The following is a 16,140-nucleotide window of genomic DNA, read 5'->3' as shown; positions in this document are numbered from 1 at the left end:
TATAATAAAACTAAAAGAAAATTTATAGAAATAGGAAAGAAAATTATATGCTTTGTGGGTTGTGCAGTGAAGCATATGATACGACAGAGCATTTATTTATCTGTAAAGAACTAAGAAAATTTAGATGCAATAGCACAGAATTCAGAAAATTTTGAAGCAGTAGCATAGAATTGAAGAATTTAGCATTAAAAAAAAAAAACAGATATATCGCCCAATATCTTATTATCATTATCACTTGCGAAAGCTACAACCCTATTTGAAAAGGCAGAATGCTATAAGCCCAAGGGCTCCAATAGGGAAAATATCCCAGTGAGGAGAGGAAATAAGGAAACTACACGAAAAGTAATTGAAAATTAAAATGAAATAGTTTAAGAACAGTAACAGCATGAGAATGAATATTTCATATATAAACCAGAAAAAACTAAAACTTTTAAAAAAACTAGAGGAAGAGAAATAAGATAAAATAGAGTGACTGAGTGTACCCTCAAGCAAGAGAACTCTACCCCAAGACAGTGAAAGACCATGGTACAGAGGCTAAGGTACTGTCCAAGACAAAGAACAATGGTTTGATTTTATGGAATGTCCTTCTCCTAGAAGAGCTGCTATGAGAGTACACAAGTTGTACTCTCTTTGTAAGGGGTAACTAACGACAGTGAACTTTCTGCAGAGTAAAGCTCTTTGCACCTATACATCAAGTACTATGGCCACCGTCATGGTTCCTGATTAATAATTGCTCACTTTGCAAAATAAGTTTGACAGGAGCAAAGCCTCTAAACTTATATTCAGTAATCCAATTGAGATATTTTCCTGTCAAATAAGCAAATCTTAGTAAAGATCTTTAGTTTTAAGCTTATTCTAATGTACCTTGAAATCAGCTGGGATATAATATTTTGTCAGTTTTAGCCATAATTATGGTACTTTAAGTTCTTCTTCCAGATTCATGGCCCAGCTTATGCATTTTACCTAACATCTGTTAGGATTTTGAAACATATCTACGCTTATATTGTATCCTGTTCCTTTAACTTTACTCATTTTGGGATGCTATTGTATCCTGTTCCTTTAACTTTACTCATTTTGGGATGCAAATAAATGTTCTGCAATATTTATTTTGTCTTTGCATAGGCCACAAACATCATCTATGTATTTTTCCCATGATTTATTTTATTTTGAGCATTTTAACTTTGTTTTCCCAATTCTTTATTATCAGGATTGCCTTATCCATATCGATTTCTCTAATATATGGATGAGGGCCATTCCATGGTATGAATAACAGTTTTTTAAATTATGCATTTTCCAAAATCAAGGCCACGTCCCAAAGCATTTTAATTCCCGTCTACTCTAAGAACAAGGAATTTCGAAACACCTGCTATAGATGTTGCCCTGTATATTAGACAGGCCCTTGAAATTACAAGTAAAAGTATGTAAGCTATGCAGCTTGTGTATAGATGTTGCCCTGTATATTAGACAGGCCCTTGAAATTAGAAGTAAAAGTATGTAAGCTGTGCAGCTTGTGTATAGATGTTGCCCTGTATATTAGACAGGCCCTTGAAATTAGAAGTAAAAGTATGTAAGCTGTGCAGCTTGTGTATAGATGTTGCCCTGTATATTAGACATGCCCTTGAAATTAGAAGTAAAAGTATGTAAGCTGTGCAGCCTGTGTAGGAGTTAACTAATGATAATGAATTTTACTTACTACACTTCTAGTAGTGTGCCCACAATCATACTATCAGTGTGTTGTGGAGAGAGCAACGAGGAACTTGGAACCTAAGCTATACGTATCACGTAAAAGTTTATCTCAATTTTATAACTTTTTTTTGTGTAAAATATCAAAACAGAAATTGTGTTACTTAATAAAGTATCACATATTGTTAGATCTTAAATTAGGCAGGATCAAGAAATGACAGTCAGCGTTGTTTCTTATCTTCATTGCAACTGACGCTGCTGCATCATGCACAGCGGAAGGAAATACAGATAGCCCGTGACGTAGACAATGACGTCACTTATGTGGGCGGAGCTTAGGCGCTGCAAGCAGCCTCATCTTACACTGATCTTACATCTCCCTCCCAAAATATTACGAGGGTAATATTTTCAAAACTTACAAAATGACAATATCAAAAACAGATATGATAAACAAAATTCTATACTCTCTTAATGTAAAACATCAGACATATAAGGTAAATCATAATCGTAATAATTAATGGTAACGTTCAGATGGGATAGATAGAGAGAGAGAGAGAGAGAGAGAGAGAGAGAGAGAGAGAGAGAGAGAGAGAGAGAGAGAGAGAGAGATAACAACATCGACAGCATTAACGTAACCTCAATGAAACAATAATTACATCAGCATTGTAAGATGTGCACTAAAATTGAGTCGTGAATGCAACACCAACCTAACTTAAAATTTCCTACAAAATATAATTTTGTAAATGAAATCAATGCACGTCTAAGTGCAGTAAAATAAAACAGAATTTTTCATTTTATAAATGCAAGATCAAAGCAGAGATAATTAAACATAATCGTTCATCCAGGCAGGGGCCTCTCTCTTCCTTGGAGGCCGTACCTCTGGCGCTGATGGGGGAAACTCAGGCTCATAACCCTCTTCGTCGTCGGTAGGAGTGGCTCCTCTTGTCTCATTGACGGGCAGTTCAGTGACCTTGAGGTGTCTTCTGTTCCTTATGGACGGACGCCCACTACCATCTAGTCTCACGACGTACTGTCTATGAGGTCGTTGCTCGACTATGATTCCCAGCCTGTCCCAGGCCTTGGTCATCTGGTTCTGAATCCTAACGTGAGTGCCTGGCTGTAAGGGCGTTAGCCTCCTGTCGCTGCCGCTTTCGATTATCTTCTCATTTTTCTCTGCTACTTGAAGTTCTCTTTTTCTAATGGATTTTCTCCAATGTTGGTCTATCATATAGTTGAGTTTTGCAGTCGGTACACCATCCCGTAACTGTCTCCCAGTTGCCAGTTGCGCCGGAGATTTATTTATACCTCTTAAAGGCGTGTTCAGGTATTGTAGCATGGCTAATGATACCTTGTCGTTATCGAGGCTTCCAGTCCCACTGATACTTGTTCTAATTATCCTTTTCGCGGACTTAACCGCGGCCTCGGCTCTCCCATTTGACTGCGGATAGTGGGCCGATGATAAGCGTATGTCAACTCTCCATCTCCTGTAGAAGGTCATCATCTCTTCACTCACCAGGTTGGTGCCGCCGTCGGTAGACAATTGTTCGGGTGCTCCCCATCGAGTGAAGTAATGCCTAAGTTTTGTCATGACCTTTGCAGACGAGGTGCCATTGGGGAAGTGGGCTATTTCTAGCCAGCCTGTAAGCCTGTCACAATATGCCATATACATGCGTCCTTCGAGCTGAAACAGGTCCATGACAGTCTGTTGGAACGGATACTCTGGGGCAGGGGTCATTTTCATGACTTCGGCAGGAAGTGATGGTGCGTGGGTGTCGCACGATGTACATCGTGAACGATGATGCTGGAGGTCACCCTCGATGCCTGGCCAATAGACCGAATGTCTCGCTCTCCTCAACATTGTATCTAGGCCTTGATGTCCAGCATGGAGGTTGGCGGTTATCTGGTGACGGAGCCCTTCGGGAATGACAAGGCGGATGCAGTTGTCATTGAAACAGTATGTGACCAGGTTGCCAGATATAGAGAGACGTTCTCTGATGCCGTAGAAGGGCCTCAAACATGCAATTTCTTGAGATTTCTTCGGGTTCCAATCCCCTGCATTCACTCGAGCGACTAGCAGCTGATATGCTGGGTCGTCTAGGGCTGCCTCTTCAACAGTTTTCTCGTCTATAGTGCACTGCTCCTGTAGGTTTTCTGCGATTGCTGACACCATGGCAATCGTTAATTCTTCGTTAAAGCTCGCATCCTGTCCATCTGGCGTCGTCCTCAGGGTAGGAAAACGAGAGAGAAAGTCAGCAGCATGATTTCTCTTGCCTGGTAGATATTTAACGTTGAAATTATACAATAATGTTTTCTCCTTTAATCTAAACAGTCTGGGGTTGGTAATGTCGCCGAGACTCCTATTGCCTAATAACTTGACTAAGGGGCGGTGGTCCGTGACAATGGTTAAGTTCGGGCAGCCCAATAAGAACAACCTTGCCTTTTTTTAAGCACCAAGCCACTGCAAGGGCTTCCCCCTCCACAGCTGCATACCCAGACTCGGCGGACGTGAGGAACCGACTGCCGCAAAGTGCTATTCTCCAACCATCTCTACAACAGAAGGGGGTTTCGACGGAGATGCAACTGCAATATTGTTGGAGGATGACGAAGCCCACCCCCTCCTTACTCCAGTCAGTGACTGCAACAGTCGGCCGCAGCTTATCGTAGTAGGTGAGGCCGTCCTTGGCCAACTTGCAGACGATGTCTTGCACTTGACGAAACTTTTCCTGAAGGTACTCATCCCAATAAACCTGTTTGCCCGAGGGCTTCTTCAGCAGGTCTCTAAAGTGGGTCATGATGGGCGCCGTTGTCAGGAAGGGGGCCAGCTGATTAACAAAACCATACCATGACCTGATGTCGGATATTGTGGGCTTTTGGGGCATAGAAAAACGTTTTATGGCAGATAAATAATCTTCTGAAGGCTTGTAGGAGTCCCAACCGACGTCGAATCCGACAAATTCCACTTCTTTCTTGCAAAACTTGAATTTTTCTGGTTTCAAAGTGATGCCCTTGTATGCACAGACAGTAAGGAAGTCGTACACATGCCAAAAGGCGCTTTCTACGCTCGAATCGTACAGAAGTGTATCGTCCACACACTTAAACTTCCTGGGTACTTCTTCAATGGCATCATCGAAACGGCGTGTATATGCGTCGGAGGCAGAACAATGTCCCATTGGTGTCCTTCGGTATTGGTACCTACCCCAAGGTGTAATGAACGTGGTTAGGGGTATGCTCTCCTTGTCCAGTTCTACCTGGTGAAATCCCCAATAGGCGTCGGCCACAGTCTTGTATGAGCAAAGGGGAATGCTGGATACCATATCGAAGGGCGTAGGGGTATGGTGCGTCTCCCTTCTACAACTTGCATTAAGTTTTTGGTAGTCGACCGTACGTCTGGGTTGCCCCGTTTTCTTTGCCACGACCACCATACGTGAACACCATTCCGTGGGCTCTCCAGGGGGAGCTCTTTGTAGGACCCCTCTCTTGACGTCCTCCTCCAACTGGGCTTTCACCTCCTTTTCCCAGTGCTTAGGTACCGACGCAGGTGTGTGGCATGCGTAAGGAACTGCGTCAGGTAATAAGTGAATACGGTGGGGTTCCCCATCCATTACCGGGAGGGGTTCTCTCTCGGTGTTGAAAGTCGTACTTGAAAAATGGGCTAATAACCAGTTTTCTAATCTGGCAATATTCTCCTCACTAGGGGGAAACGGAATGGCCGACGGTCTCATAGGTTGATCAGTTGCTTCCGCTAATGTAAGAGTTGTACTAGCTGCTGTGGGGGCAGAGTCCGTGAAGGGAGCGTGGTTAGGAAACGTTTCTGGCACAAGACCAAGTTTCTTGCAAGCATCCAGGGATAAATAAAAATCAATGGAGGACTTTACGAAGTATACTTCCTGAGTTGTATGCCTCCCCTTGTATTCTATGGTGCAAGAGGTTGAACCTAAACACTTCAGATGCAGGTTGGCGAAGTCTCGCAATCCTCCCTTTAACCTCAGCTTAGCCGGTTTTATGTTCAACATCGCAAGAATAGCCGGTCCTGCAACACAAACCTGGGCACCAGTGTCCGGCACCGCTCGGACGCAGGACCACTCTCCCAAGTTGGCCAAGCATACATCAACACGAATAGTGGGTTGTGGGGAGGGCCCATTCCGCAACCTTGCCTCTGCCGCCACGACTACTGCAATCACTGCACCCGCTATGTCCGACTCCTCGGCCAGACCACTAACGTTATTCCTGACACTCCTCCCTCTGCAACACTTCTTCAGGTGACCGGTTTTACCGCACCCGTAACATGTCGTTCTTCTTGCGGGACATGAAGAATACCCAGGGCTATGACGAGTACCACAATTACCACAAAGACGCAATTGTACTTTTACAGTGGTACTCCTGTCACACTTAGCAAGGGCAGCTGCCACCTCCACCTCGTGTTCCTCCTCGAACCCACCGAGAGCAGCCGCTCTAGGGGAGCTGCTAAGCCATGCCCTATTACGAAGGGCGTCGTCACGGGCGCCCTCGAATGCACTGCACATGACTCTAAGGGAATCGATATCACGGATATTATTGCATGATTGAAACACTTGCCTTTTGAGCACTTTATCACTTAGGCCTACCATGAGCTTGCGCAAAAGCATATATTCGGATAAATCATGATTACAATTAGGGCATGTGAATGCACAATCAGTAGCCTTTTGCGTACACTTGATAAAATAATCATTGAATGACTCACTAGGCTCTTGGGCCAAATCAAAAAACTCGAGCCACTGCACCGCTTGGTTAGAAGCTTTCACTACCATTTGCTTAACCGCATTAAATGCCCCTTCAGTAGACAGGGCACTCCACTGGGCGTCAGTATACCTAGAATCGAGGGCACGTTGCAATATCGGAACACAATGAAGCCTTATATGGTGAACTGCCTCGATAGGCTTCAACTTACACAGTTGCAACCAACACTCCATTGACCGTTTCCAAGACCTGAAGGCTGCAGGGGACACCTCAGCCTCGCACTTTTCCGGAGCTGCAGACGAAGGGATCCTTGGTTGGGGGACGTTAGTACCCCGGAGTGACAACGCTGTTATCTCGGCCTGAAGATTCTGGATGGCTTGTTGCTGGGTTTGCAGCACTTGGTGAGCCTGCAACACGGAAGCCGGCGACATCCTGACGCCGGTTCCAAAGGTTCCTGTTCTTGCAATCCTGCCCCTAGGGGATGCAAAAGAGGGTCGTCTCGATGGTGGTGCCATGCTGTGCCACGGTTATTACAGTAGGTCCTCTTAATATCCTACTCACTGCGCCATGTTAGATCTTAAATTAGGCAGGATCAAGAAATGACAGTCAGCGTTGTTTCTTATCTTCATTGCAACTGACGCTGCTGCATCATGCACAGCGGAAGGAAATACAGATAGCCCGTGACGTAGACAATGACGTCACTTATGTGGGCGGAGCTTAGGCGCTGCAAGCAGCCTCATCTTACACTGATCTTACACATATAAATACAAATGTGTTAAACTTTAAAGGATACGACACATTGATATGAAATCAAAATCCAAAGTAATTTACAATAGTTTATGATTAAATGATAAAGAAAACGGAGAATATGGAGGGAGAGAAAACTTTTTATTGGGGGGACTAAATTATATTTACTACATATTGGAGTTTCTCCATTACATTATATGGGTCTCCTAACTACTTTTAGACGTCAATGACTGCGAAAATATTATGATTTTTAGATTTTTTATCGTTAAAAAGTAATTTGAACACTGCAAATACTCAAACCAAAGCAGTCACAGTAGACTTCCTACCTTACCTAACATAGGTGACAGGTCGGTATTATTGTAGTGTATTACATGGCAATGTAACCTTGGAAAAACACGATGCTATAAGCCAAAGGGCTCCAACAGGGAAAAATAGCCCAGTGAGGAGAGGAAACAAGGAAATTAATACATTACAAGAGAAGAATACAATCAAAATAAACTATCTTGAGAACAGTAACAGCATTAAATTAGATCTTTCATATATAAAAACTTAAAAACAAAAAGATAAATATGATAGAAAGGCGTGCCCCAGTATACCCTAGAGTAAGAGAACTCTAATCCCAGACGGTGGAAGGTCATGGTACATAGGCTATGGCAATATCCAAAGACAAGAGAACACTGGTTTGATTTTGGAAATTTGTTGTGTCCTTCTCTTAGAAGAACTGCTTACCATAGCTAAAGAATATCTTCTGGCCTCCACCTGGTCCTGTCTCTAGTTCTATGTGTAAATTTCCAGCTATTACATTACTCTTTACAACCTCCATTAAGCTGTGCAGGAACTTTTTTCTTTGCAGGATTCTTGCTCTTTTCCTTTCTATCTTTCCATTAAGGCACAAAAGTTTGATTTTTTTTCTCTTTATATATGTCCCAATAATTCAATTTGCCTCCGTATAACTTTTATAATTGACCTTTTCTTGAGTCACTCTCCTCAATACCTACTCATCTGCCACTTTCTCAGTTCATCTGACCTTCGACAATCTTGTGTAAATCACAACTCAGGTGTATTTATTTAATTTTTAAAGTTCTTGTTTAAAGTCCACATCTCCTACCAATAAGTGTGGACCATACATAGATTATAATTGCTCTAAATCGTCTGAATGCCTCTCCTGTTGTTTGTCAATAAGGTCTTCATACTGTTAAAAGCAACTTTTGCTATTAAGTATTCTTTTCTTTATTATTATTATTACATCTTGCATAGTGTTATTATTTACTGTACCTAAATATACAAATATATATTTGGTTTATTGTTCCTGGGTCCATGATGATGATACAATTTGGAGGTTCCAGGTTTTTTCATTCTACTACCACCAGTTTTTTTATGCTTTTTTCATTCCCAAGTTCTCACTGTCGCATTTTATAGACCAAAAGATTAAAAAAAATCACTAAAAAGTTTGGCGCTAAAGAGGAAAGAGGAAGAACTATTTGAAATAAAAAGATGGGGATGGTGAGAAGGATTGCTGAAATATCACTACTAGAAATGAGGGATATTCAAGATCTAAGCAGAATGTAAAGTAGAACTTCAGAAGTTCAAACTTGCAGAAAATGTTATGTTGAACAGGTTGTCATAAGTCTTTTTATAGTTTTTACATGAAATATCTTTTAATGTTGTTACTGTTCTTAAAACATATGTTAATTGTTCATTACTTCTCATACAGTTTACTTATTTCCTTTCCTCACTGGGCTATTTTTCCCCGTTGGAACCCTTGGGCAAGCACTGCTTTACCAACTAGGGTTGTAGCTTAGCTAGTAATAATAATCATTATTTCCTCCTACGGTTATTGATGCAAAGAGACTCAAGAATAAAAATGATGATGATAATGTAATGTAGAATGGAATGGAAGCCTGTCTGAGTTATGGAAATGATCAAAAGTACTAAGAACATGCCAGTGTTGGGGAGGAGGAGTGTGGGGGCGTCAGCAGATCAGATGGATGAACGTGGTGAGGAGGGACTGGGGAGAAGATGAAAGGAACAAAAGTAGTTAGATGGAAAAAGTCGACACAAGCACCCTCACAAGGGCAGCCGTGACAGTAACTTACTGTATATACATAACTCTTTAGACCAATTAGTCTTTAGATATCATATTAAAAGTATAAAATCATTATGTAACAAATTTTATAAAAAGATTTAAAGCATTATCTAGGAGGTACCATAAATTTAACTATGAAATTTGGGCTATATTCATAGCTTGCCCCAGGGGTCTGGGAGGCCCTTCAGTGCCCAAGTTAAATTGAAATAAAACTCAGCAGTTAAACTATGAAGGAAAAGTTAAGAAGTTGAATAGCAGAGCAGATATAAGAAAGTGGATCCCAGAGGTCAAAACGTGGATCCATTTAGAAGACAAAGGGATGCTGCATTCACTCGTTTGAGATTGCCTGGAACTTGTCTCTATGGCTGCGGCTGTTAGACTATAAGTTATAGCCCACAAGAGTAGTTTGGTTCTTGTCTGATGTGTGGTCATAGCTTTGCAGGAGGTACTCAGCCCAAGACTACATTATTATTTGGCCGTCTATTTAGGAAGTCCTTGGCAAGCTAATGCCAGTTAAAAAAAAAAAAAAGCGTACTTGACCCCAGGTGCTATTCGTCTTTTCTTAAATTGCCTGTTTATATATTACATACCCTAAGCAGCAACCCCTATGCAATGTAGGAGGTATACTAACCGCAATAGTCCCTTACAGCACCTTCAACAATGATGCGTTTTCCCTTGATGGCAGTAGACTCTGATGAAGATATTGCATCACTAAATTCTTATAACAAGAAACTTACCTTAAATGTTTCCTTCCTATTATGACCAAGAACCAAAATAACATAAGTAAAAAATTCTTTAAACCTTACAATAAACCAAGACTATGGACAATCCATGCTTTTCCCTTGGACTATGATTTTGGATATCACTGCATGACCCCAGCTACCCACTTCTATGTGGGGTCGATGTTTCTGGTCAGCTTTCTCCATCTACCTCTGTCCCACACCTCATCACCGGTTAATCCCTTTGATCAAAGGTCATCCTTGATACAGTCTATCCACCTTCGCTTTGGTCTCCCTCTCCTTCTCGTTCCCTTGCATTAGCAGCCCATAAATCCGATTCAAAGGGAAGGGACAAACTTGGCAGCAAGGTTTCACATTTATCTACAAATACCTCTCATTTGGAAACTTAAATTTTGGTTACATAAAAGACGAACCAAGCTTATATATCTTTCTACTCCAAAAACCATAATTTCTATATCTTGGTAGAATCCTTAGTATCATTTCTGAGAACACATGTTTTTCTGCATCCCGGAGTGACAGGAGTGGCGTTTCTTTAGTTTTTGGTACAGATGACAAGACTTTCCAAGTTGAATTGAACTGGATGGTTGAAGAACAAAATTACTGCAGGTCATGAATGGGTACCGATGACAGAATGGAGCTGTCGGAAATATTCATTCCATGCAAATGGAATGTAATTTAGTGTAGCGTTATAAGTCGTATTTCAAGTCTTGTAATTCTTGACAGTAAAACCTTTATTTTGCATTCTTTTCTGGTCAGCAGTTGCCATTGTACTTCCATTAATGACATATAATATTTTACTTTTTGAATTCAATATCAATACAACACCATCCAACAGAGGATTGCAAGCATTGATATTGCTTAGTATAGCAGTAGAAAATGAGTAAGAAAAGCACTACAGTAATTAAATTCTGAATACTGCTTTCACCAACACAATAAGTGGAAGGAAAGGGGAGCAAATGGTGAATAGTCTAACTTTACAGCAATAATAACAGTTCCGTAAGAGGAATTCAGGTTCAAGACAAAGCTGCTAAGTTTTATCTATAAAGATAGCAGTACTTTTCTATATTTACATCAACAGTCAAAGTCTGCTAAGAAAAATTCAGGTCCAAGAGATAAAGCTGCAAAGACTTACCTACAATGATAGCTGTAATGTACCTCTATGTACCGGGTCACTGGCCGGAGTGAAAATACAATAATCCAGCCCCGTATTAGATGAATTATTGCATACCATGGTCTGCTGTAAGCGCAGGAGGATCATTAAATTTTGTCATCGATTAAAACGGGACAACTTAATAAGTAGGCACATAATTAGAGGATTTTGATCACAAAGATTACCTTGAGCTGTTCAGCTTTAGCTGAGAAATATCAGACTTGAATGCAAAACATTAAATAGATTTCTTACCAGATATACTTTTCCCAAAAGAGGAAATAATTTATCATTACTATCAACATTAGCGTGCGTGCTAGAAATAGGAATGAATGGCGAGCGATTGTGACGCAGTTCTGGTAGGCCCTGCTGCTGCCTCCGATGCCTTAGATGACCGCGGAGGTAGCAGCAGTAGGGGATTCAGCATTATGAAGCTTCACCTGTGGTGGATAACGGGGGAGGGTGGGCTGTGACACCCTAGCAGTACCAGCTGAACTCGGTTGAGTCCCTTGTTAGGCTGGGAGGAACGTAGAGAGTAGAGGTCCCCTTTTTGTTTTTGTTTCTTTGTTGATGTCGGCTACCCCCCAAAATTGGGGGAAGTGCCTTGGTATATGTATGTATGTATGTATGTATCATCATTAGCCAAGCTACAACCCTAGTTGGAACAGCAGGATGATATAAGCCCAAGGGTACCAACAATGTAAAATAGCCAAGTGAGGAAAGAAAATGAGGAAATAAATAAACTATACGAGAAATAATTAACAGAGAATTTAAATCATCTTAAGATCAGTAAGATTTGTCATATATTAACTATGAAGAGAGATAAAATCATTCACTGCAAGTGTGAATTTTTGAAGTTCCACCGATTCAAATGCCGGAATAGGAAGATCATTCCGCAATCTGGTCACAGCTGGAATAAAACTTCTAGATTATTGTGTATTGTTGAATCTTATGATGGAGGCACGACTGTTAGAATTAACTGCGTACCCACCCACTACTACATACAGGAAGGTACAGTCTGGGAAGATTTTGAGTGCAAAGGATGATCACTATTATGGAAAATCTTATAGGAGTTATTGGGTCCTTTGACTGGCCAAACAGTACTACATTGGATACCTCTCTCTCTCTCTCTCGTTACAGCTCATTTGGTCTTTGCCTACACATACACCGAATAGCCTATTCTTTCTACATTCTACTCCGACATCATACACCTGACAACACTAAGATTACCAAACAATTCCTCTTCGCTCCAGGAGTTAACTTCTGTATTGTAATCATTCAGTGATTACTTTACTCTTGGTAAGGGTAGAAGAGACTCTTTAGCTATGGTAAGCAGCTCTTCTAGAAGGACACTCCAAAATCAAACCATAGTTCTCTGGTCTTGGACAGTGCCATGGCATCTGTACCATGGTCTTTCACTGTCTTGGGGTAGTGTTCTCTTGCTTGAGGGTACACTCAGCTCTTGTTTTTTAAAGCTTTTAGTTTATATACGAACTATTTATTCTAATGCTGTTACTGATCTTAAAATATTTTATTTAATTGTTGATTACTTTAATTATAGCTTCTTTATTTTCTTTCCTCACTGGGCTATTTTCCCTGTTGGAGCCCTTGGGCTTCTCGCATTCTACTTTTCCAACTAGGGTTGTAACTTAGCAAGTAATAATAATATGATTTCTTTGAATGGGAAGGAATCTCCTTGTGATGTGGAAAACTATGATAAGGGATCTTCTACCCTTGCATTCTGAGCAGTCTTTTTGAGTCAAATTTGATTAAAACAAATTGTTCAGGTTTTTACACCTGAAGTTTCCGTCATGGCCTTAAGTGGCCCACAAGACGAAGATATTTTTCAAGTTTTCGTCATGGCCTTAAGTGGCCCACAAGACGAAGAGATTTTTCAAGTTTTCGTCATGGCCTTAAGTGGCCCACAAGACGAAGAGATTTTTCAAGTTTTCGTCATGGCCTTAAGTGGCCCACAAGACGAAGAGATTTTTCAAGTTTTCGTCATGGCCTTAAGTGGCCCACAAGACGAAGAGATTTTTCAAGTTTTCGTCATGGCCTTAAGTGGCCCACAAGACGAAGAGATTTTTCAAGTTTTCGTCATGGCCTTAAGTGGCCCACAAGACGAAGAGATTTTTCAAGTTTTCGTCATGGCCTTAAGTGGCCCACAAGACGAAGAGATTTTTCAAGTTTTCGTCATGGCCTTAAGTGGCCCACAAGACGAAGAGATTTTTCAAGTTTTCGTCATGGCCTTAAGTGGCCCACAAGACGAAGAGATTTTTCAAGTTTTCGTCATGGCCTTAAGTGGCCCACAAGACGAAGAGATTTTTCAAGTTTTCGTCATGGCCTTAAGTGGCCCACAAGACGAAGAGATTTTTCAAGTTTTCGTCATGGCCTTAAGTGGCCCACAAGACGAAGAGATTTTTCAAGTTTTCGTCATGGCCTTAAGTGGCCCACAAGACGAAGAGATTTTTCAAGTTTTCGTCATGGCCTTAAGTGGCCCACAAGACGAAGAGATTTTTCAAGTTTTCGTCATGGCCTTAAGTGGCCCACAAGACGAAGAGATTTTTCAAGTTTTCGTCATGGCCTTAAGTGGCCCACAAGACGAAGAGATTTTTCAAGTTTTCGTCATGGCCTTAAGTGGCCCACAAGACGAAGAGATTTTTCAAGTTTTCGTCATGGCCTTAAGTGGCCCACAAGACGAAGAGATTTTTCAAGTTTTCGTCATGGCCTTAAGTGGCCCACAAGACGAAGAGATTTTTCAAGTTTTCGTCATGGCCTTAAGTGGCCCACAAGACGAAGAGATTTTTCGACTTGAGTTACTATAATTTGTTATAATTGAAGAAAATTTAACTAAGCTGTTAAGATGAACCCAAATAATGTATTTTTGGTAAACCAGTATGACTAGTAATATAAGTTAACCCTTTTACCCCCAAAGGACGTACTGGTACGTTTCACAAAAGCCATCCCTTTACCCCCATGGACGTACCGGTACGTCCTCGCAAAAAAATGCTATAAAAATTTGTTTTTCATATTTTTTGATAATTTTTTTAGAAAATTCAGACATTTTCCAAGAGAATGAGACCAACCCGGCCTCTCTATGACAAAAATTAAGGCTGTTAGAGCAATTTAAAAAAAAATTATACTGCAAAATGTGCTGGGAAAAAAAATAACCCCCTGGGGGTTAAGGGTTGGAAATTTCCAAATAGCCTGGGGGTAAAAGGGTTAAAAGCTTCAGTCTAGCCAAAAAGTACATAACCAATATTTTATGTCTCTCGAGACCAGAACTAAGAGCATAATTGGTCCTCGAAAAGGATAGAGTTTGACACCTCTAGTTGAGCACTATCGATTATTATTATCAATATTACTAAGCATTATGAAGCTTCATCTGTGGTGGATAATGTGGGAGGGTGGGCTGTGGCACCCTAGCAGTACCAGCTGAACTCGGTTGAGTTCCTGGTTAGGCTGGAGGAACGTAGAGAGTAGAGGTCCCCTTTTTGTTTTTGTTTCTTTGTTGATGTCGGCTACCCCCCAAAATTGGGGGAAGTGCCTTTGGTATATGTATGTATGTACTAAGCTACAACCTTGGTTGGAAAAGCAGGATGCTATAAGCACAAGGGCTTAGAAGAAAAAATAGCCCAGTGAGGAGAGGAAATACATAAACTACAAAAGTAGTAATGAACAATTTGGAACTTTCCAACCCTTAACCCCCCAGGCCTTTTATTTTTTAAGCACATTTTGCAATATATATATTTTTAAATTGCTCTAACAGCCTTAATTTTCATCATAAAGAGGTCAGGTTGGTCTCATTCTTTTGGAAAATGCCTGAAGTTTCTCAAAGTTATCAAAAAGATGCAAAATAAAAATGTGAATAGCAGTTTTTCGCAAAGACGTACCAGTACGTCCATGGGGGTAAAGAGATGAGTTTTGTGAAACGTACCAGTATGTCCATTGGGGGTAAAAGGGTTAAAATAAAATACTTCAAGAAAAGTTACCACATTAAAACAGATCTTTCTTATATAAACTAAAAAGAGACATGTCAACCTGTTCAACATGACATTCACTGCAAGTTTGAACTTTTAAAAGTTCCATCAGTTCAACTACCTGATTAGGAAGATCCTTCCACAACTTACAGTCTGTGTTTGGTATCTTTAAAATTTATCCAGTTCAAACCCCCTACTTACAAATTATTGAAGTTGAGCAATGCTCATTTTTACAATGACAATAAAACTTACCAATAGGACATTGACCAATCGGATCATGGTCTGTTAAACAGACAAGCACAAGTGATGTAAACTTCAAAGTACTCAATTTGGAAGAAATTTTAAGCTTAACTCTATGCCGATACATAAGATTTCATTATACCGAACACAAAGACTGAAATACTGTATATACATGTAAAATGCAGACAAAATATTTCCATTTACTCCACCCGCAATTTTATAAACCTTACAACCAAGTGATTTGCTTTGGCTGAAATCAACAGGAGAGTCCATAACAAACCTAATATTGCTTGGAGACCGTACGGAGGGATCTTGATTATGATGGATCCACAATAATTTGAAAAGAAGAAAAAAAAAGGAATCACATCCTCTGAAAAGAACACATTTCAAGAGTTAACTTTCCCAAAGATAAACTCAAGAATAAAGAAAAATTTTAATGCAATCTCATGAAAGACCTTTAGAACTCAGATACTTATTGTATATTTTATCATTTTTCTTAACCCTTTTACTGAGGCTCTTTGGAAATTTCCAACCCTTAACCCCCAAGGGGTTATTTTTTTCCCAGCACATTTTGCAGTATATTTTCTTTAAATTGTTCTAACAGCCTTAATTTTTGTCATAGAGAGGTCATGTTGGTCTCATTCTCTTGGAAAATGCCTGAATTTTCTCAAAAAATTATCAAAAATATGAAAACAAAAATTTAAATAGTAGTTTTTTGCAAGGACGTACCGGTACGTCCATGGGGGTAAAGGGATGGCTTTTGTGAAACGTACCAGTACGTTCTTTGGGGGTAAAAGGGTTTAA

Source organism: Palaemon carinicauda, unplaced genomic scaffold (assembly GCF_036898095.1).
Source record: "Palaemon carinicauda isolate YSFRI2023 unplaced genomic scaffold, ASM3689809v2 scaffold305, whole genome shotgun sequence".
NCBI classification, from domain to species: Eukaryota; Metazoa; Arthropoda; class Malacostraca; order Decapoda; family Palaemonidae; genus Palaemon; species Palaemon carinicauda.
The sequence above is the reverse complement of the archived record's forward strand: the minus strand, read 5'-3'. Positions refer to the sequence as shown.